A 6914-nucleotide genomic window follows, 5' to 3' on the forward strand; every position below is an offset into this window, starting at 1 on the left:
AATATATGTAATAACGTTACAAGCTCAGAGTATGTGATTTTACACGTGTTAAGGCACTGATTGTCAGACCAAAATGACAATAAAAGTTGTGCACTTTGAAAATCCGAGGAAAACATCGGATTTTTCGCCAAAACGCATGCGTGTCCAATAAATTTGTTTGAGAGATCTGCATGTTCTGCAAGTGCAACATGTGCAAAATCCCTATAAAAGTGACGGGTTCTCGGTTTCCATAGCTCAGTGTTAAGCCACCAACACGCAATACAGTTACGCCAAGACTGACTGAAGCACAACACAACAATGCCATTAGTCGCTTGGAAGTAGGCGAATCTCGATCAGATGTTGCCAGAGCTGTGAATGTCCACCCAAGCACCATCACAAGACTATGAAATCGTCACCAACAACATGGATCAACTCGTGACCGTCCACGATCTGGCAGATCTCGTGTGACCACGCCCGCACAAGATCGCAACATCCGGTTACGTCATCTTCGGGATAGGACCACCACTGCGACGTCTACTGCCTCAACCATACCAGGGCTGCGTAGGATTTCCGATCAGACAGTACGCAACCGTCTACGAGATGCAGAAATCCGACCTCGACGTCCAGTCAGAGGCGTCATCCTCACCCAGCAACATCGTCAAGCAAGGCTGCAGTGGACTCGGGCACATTGGGTATGGCCTCATCGACGATGGAGGCATGTTTGGTTCAGCAATGAATCAAGTTTTATGCTTCGTAAGCACGATGGAAGGACCCGTGTTTACCGTCGCCGAGGTGAACGTTTTGCAGCAAACTGTGTGCAGGATGTTGACAGATTTGGTGATGGCAGCGTCATCATGTGGGCTGCCATCGCCTACAATGCCAGAACAGACCTTTTGCACATTTGAGGGAATCTTACGGCTCAACGATACATTGACGAGATTCTTAGGCCCCATGTGCAACCCATCATGGTGAACATCAACGACGTTTTTCAACATGACAACGCCCGTCCTCACACAGCCCGACTCACCACTGTCTTCTTGAGACACAACATCAACGTTCTTCCCTGGCCCTCCAGATCACTAGATTTAAACCCCATCAAACATCTTTGGGACAAGTTGGACCGACGTCTGCGACGGCGATAACCTCAACCGCAGACTCTACCTCAGCTTGCAGCAGCTTTGCAGGCTGAGTGGACAGCCATTCCAAAGGATGTGATTAGTCATCTCATCGCTTCTATGGGCAGGAGATGCCAAGCAGTTATTGATACTCACAGGGGGCAAACTCGTTATTGACGTTGAGTGACGTTAAATTTCATCTAGTGAGCATGGACTTCGCCTTTGCAGACTTTGGATGTTCAGCAGTGAATGTGCAAAGTTTCACACATGTCATACAGAACTACCCGGAGTATACGAACCTATTGCTCAGCAGATTTTTTTTTTCATCTATTTAACTAGAAATCGTTCAAAATCTACGAGTTATGAGGGCATTGTGTTTTGTTTTTTATGAAAAGCCTAGCATTTAGTTGCACGGTCTTGGAGACAAAAAGTTGACCTTGGCATTGAGAATTGATTAGTATGAGGTTAACTGGGATAACTGACATTGAAAGTTGTACTGGAAAATGCAGTATACCTGTTTTTTTTATCGATATGTTTGAGAGAATTTTAAAATATTCAGTCAAAATGCTCAGCAGGCAATAAAATTTTCATGAAAGAGATTAAAGTAATGAAAGATTGACCACAGTTAAAAAGGAAAACAGTTTTACCAGAGGTTGTTAGAACATAATTGTACCTGATGGCTAAAGCAGCATGGATTTACCTGTTGTTTATTGTAGTAAGTTGATGCAGAAAATATTTGGACTTATTTGAAATGAAATTATTATGAACAGTGGCTTAGGTGTCATAATATATGTATACAGGTGGTGTATCCTTTTTTTTTTGTTGTGATAGAAATATTTTCAATCAGGCAGATTGGTATGCTATTAATAAGTAAATAGTTTTAGTGAATATTTTCATAATGTTGTTCCATTACAAAATATCGCTTTTGAATTATTAATAGAGAGGAGGTGGATGCTATCTGATACATGGTAATGAAACCTCATAGGTGGAACAAAACTGTAAATGGAACGAAGTATCTAAGAAAATTCTATGAAAACGTTGACAATTGCTAAAGTTCGAAGGGGGTAGATAACTTTGTTAAAATTTATTTTTGATAATATATTCTTTATTTTGTTAAAAAACGTTTTTCTATAAGTGTAAAGATGCAAATAATTTCTTTTTTGTTATATGCTTTGTGTTGTCTACAGTATGTGTGTGTGTGTTTTAGAAATAAGGTAGTTAACATGCTTCTGGATTATGTCACGAGTATTAAAAAGGATTGGTTTTATTATAACTGTTGGCATGAGGATAGATCTGAAAGGAAGAAGGTATGAAAAATGCATGCATATCATGTATTTCCTACCTTTTAAAGTAACATAGATTCTTTTTTCAATTTTTGATTATTTCGTTTTTTGGTTTTGGTTTGTTTTGTATTTCGCGCAAAGCTACTCAAGGGCTATCTGTGCTAGCCGTCCTTAATTTAACAGGGTAAGACTAGAGGGAAGGCAGCTAGTCATCACCACCCACTTGGGCTACTCTTTTACCAAGGGCTAAAGGGGCGAGCATGTTTGATGCGACGGGGATTCGAACCCGCGACCCTAAGATTACGAGTCGAACGCCTTAACTCACCTGGCCATGCCGGGCCTATTTCGTTTCATCACTGTCATAACTGCTGGACGTGGAACAGAAAGTGATTTTTTTCTTGTTACTTTATATCTTTGTTTTTTAGTCGGTAATGTCTCGATTGACTTTGCTTTGAATGGATTAGCACTGAAGTACTCTTCTTTGGTCAGTTATAACTTTTACTGAAAGTGAGAGTTGATCGTTGCTTTCAAAGAACGGAGATTACGAGGTGATACCATCAACTGGGCAAAGAAAGGTAGTTTATTTAAATTTTAGATTTAAGCACAGTTTTTCTTCAGCTGTACTTGGTTTTGAAATCACAATTGACTGTAGGTCGTTGTATTGTTCTGTGATCTCTCTGTTTTGAGATCAGTGGGAGTTCTGCTGTACACTTGCTTATGTTTATCAGCTGTATACTCTATGTTCAGTGTCAGTATGGTGACCTTTGACAAAATGAGGGTCACCAAGTTGACTAAGAAGAAGTTCTTCTTTTTGAATGTAGTTGTATAAGCAGTTAACATTTCCATACTAGTAAGTACCATAGAGCTTGCCGTTTAACTCAGTTTTTAGAGCATTTATCTAGCACGTGAAAAGTCTTAGTTTCAAATCTGAGATGAGGAACTATGTGATGAAAAAATACAATATTGGCACTCATCCAATGACTGTCCTACGACCCTAAAGTTAGATCTGAGGATGTCCCTTTATTTTAACGAGGGAATAATGTATTGATCTGATGAATTAACGATTCCTTAGTAGCAAGCATTAAGATACTAGTCGTTTATTGCAGTTGGCACACTATTTGTTTAGGATGCAACAGGTCTCGTGCTCAAATCTGAGGTTAGTAAATATATCCTGCAAAAATTGTCATACTGATCATGATGATGCAATATCTGGAAAATTCATTATAATCTAATTCATAATTGAGAAGCCTAGTTAAATATCTATAAACAGGGGTATAATATACCTATGAACAATTACTAATTGATAGAGTTAGTGTTTCGCTACAGTCAACTAGTTCAGAATCAGAGAAGTTATTCAGTAAGGGTTATCATGTATATTCTGCTATTCTCTTACTGGGTTAAGTTACATGTGTTTAAGTTGACCTCAAGTTTTCTCTTATGTTTGTAGCTCGATTATTGGTATGGGATAGATGTTTCAAGAGAGAGTGAGTTGAAGATAGTCAAGGAAGAAAGTGTGTAGAGGTTTTATAGAAGAGGGCAGACTGAGTTAGTTACTGTATTAGTTATCACGAGTACTTTGTCCAAGTATGTATATTTGATTTTACATTAATTCTCGAACGTTAAAAAAGTTTGAACGTAATTTATAATGTAGGCCTAAAACGATTTACAACATCGTACAATCTTCAAGCTTGTAGAAATATTAAAGGAGGGATTAACAAATTTAAGTTAAGGGATTGGACCTTAAATTATTTCAACAAATAATTTAAAACAGTAAAAACAGATAGAAACAAAAAACTAAGAAGAAATGTATAGAAAATAAGAATAAAATACAAGAGAAGATGAAGAAAAATGTCACAGGAAATCAAAAGAAGACCGAAAAGTAAGAGAGAGAGACATATAAGAAAGGAGATAAAAGAAAGAGACATACCATGTAAGAAAAATAAAATAAAAGCAATAAATGAGACCCGCAATGCATCGTGATTAGGGCACTTGGTTTGTAAACTGTAGGTCACAGGTTCTAATCACCATCATACCGAATATGCTTTTCCTTTCAGCCATTGGGATGTTATAATGTTATGTTTAACTAGTCATTGGTAAAAGAGTTGGTGGTGGATGGTCAGTTAAATATATAAATGAAAATTATAAATATAAGTTTAGACAAGTTAAAATCTCTATACAATCTTTCAAAGGTACAATAACATCGTCCGCCCATAAAAACACTATCCCTAGTAAGACTATCTGCATATAGAATATTAGTAACACCGTCCGCCTATTAACACTATCCACTTATAAAGCTTTGATAAGATAGTCCACATATAGGAACTTGTGACAGCATCACAGATTTAATATTTTACATATAAAACAAAACTGTAATTATGTTAAAACTTTCTGCAAGCTCGTTATACCAAGACATGGAACTATAACCCCAAGCAACTTGACCCTAATAACACGTTCTCTGTCAGAGTAGTGTTACGGAGATAGCTTTCGCCTGTCAAGTGTCCTCCTAACTATTAACAGTTGTAGGGCAACAGTAAAGTGGCCCAGTACAATCAAATTTTTGCTAAACAAAATATCCAATAGGTTTTTTTAGTTTGTGAATTACGAAACTTTTGATTATTTTTTTATAATTGTAGGCTTTCTATTCAGGAAACCTAACTACTTATATTAATATGAATAAAAATTTGTAATTTTTTTAGAATATTTAAATTTTCTTATATAAAAATGAATTGGGTCACATATTATTATATAAAATGGCAAGTTAGATTAAAAATTGATATTTATATGAACAAGATATTGAACATGTAACTAAGCAAGTTACATGATGACCACCACTAATATAAAGCCACAGTTTGGTATTTCATAAGTAGTGTAGTGCTACTGAAAATTGGCTACTTTGGGAAAGGTACGTATTACCTCTTCTTTATGATGTAAATTATGAATAAATTTACATCATAAATAATTTTTTTCAGATGGGGGTTTTAGAAGTTTTAAAATGAGGTACATTTTATATTTAATGGTATTAAAAAGCAAGAATATAGATTAACTTAGGGCACCAAGACCATCCAGAAAAAGACTTGGAAGAAATTACACTTCAGCTATGGTAATCAAAATGTGATGTTTTGTAACAGATAAGAATATACAAAAACAATGGTCAGTGTCAACAGCTGTTTAGTTGCTTCAAGCAACATTATGAAACATATTTATATGTAAAGGCGTATTGGTTGAGTGATCATACACATGGATTTTTGTGTGATTGGGTAGTTAAAACAAGTGCTTGGAAAACATTTGCATATAAAGGGTCGAGTACATTATATTAAAATTGATTTGGAACCTTATCCTTACAATTTATGGTACCATATCCATCATACATCGTATGCATAATATTGGTCTCATATCTTAAGGTAATTATTTATTGAAAAAGGATGCTAAAGAGGTCTACTACGTGATTCTGAGGATGGAAAATTATCTTATATCTCTTTGGTTGTTTTCTTTTGATAGAAGACTGGTAAGGGATACTGTTATTGAAGTTACAAAATTATCTAAAAGATAGATAAAATAAGTGACTCAGTTTTACTTGTGGTTTATTCTAAAGACAAAATAATACAAGTCGAAGATCTAAAAGTATTGCTGAGATATTTTCGTTTCTTATTAAGTATATCAGTTCATAGAATCTGTTCTACCTGGCAGTGTTTTAAAATGGTGCTTTACAATAGTTTGAAAGGAGAATTCTAGAAAAATAGGATTACTTTCATTTTCTTAAAAGTGATAGGCGTGTGTTGAGATAGTTCTGAAGAATCTTTATTCTCTGTATATTATGTTACTTTCAGGTGATTTGAAAATATTTGTTTTGCCTCAAAGTTATTTCTGAATACAATATTAGGTTTGAAAAACAAAATTATATTGATATTATAAAAGCCTCAGTTAACTATTGCAGACTGATGCTACTCACTTCTTTTTTTTTAAACACTTGTTAGATTGGTTTGATTTGTTTCAAATTTTGCATAAAGTTATTAGAGTGATATCTGCAATAGCCATTCCTAATTTAGCAGTGATAGGATAGATGGAAGGCTGCTTGCTAGTCAGTGCCCCACACAACCAGATCTTGAGCTATTCTTTTAACAATGAATGTCGAATTTCATTATTACATACCAACACACTATGACTGAAAGACGAATATGATTGGTGAGAAGGATTCGAAATCACGAATCACAGGTTGTGAGTCGAGTACTCTAACCAACAGGCATTGCCAGACCCACTGGTGAGAAATCTTGCTTCACAATGATATACAAACATGACAACCTAATAACTGACCCCGGAGAACTGATCCCCGTAATATTACATTAATATAACTGACTAAAATAGGGAACAAAATACATATTTATTGCATATTATGTGCTGTTACGTAGGGATGATTACATTATTTTTTAAGGACTGATATTAGCTGTCCCTAAATTTACTGTAGTTTTGAAGAGTTTTTCTTTACTTGTTTGCTTTGAACACTCTATTGAAAGTTTAGCTTCGTTATTTCCATAATTGG

Source organism: Tachypleus tridentatus, chromosome 6, assembly GCF_004210375.1.
Source record: "Tachypleus tridentatus isolate NWPU-2018 chromosome 6, ASM421037v1, whole genome shotgun sequence".
NCBI classification, from domain to species: domain Eukaryota; kingdom Metazoa; phylum Arthropoda; class Merostomata; order Xiphosura; family Limulidae; genus Tachypleus; species Tachypleus tridentatus.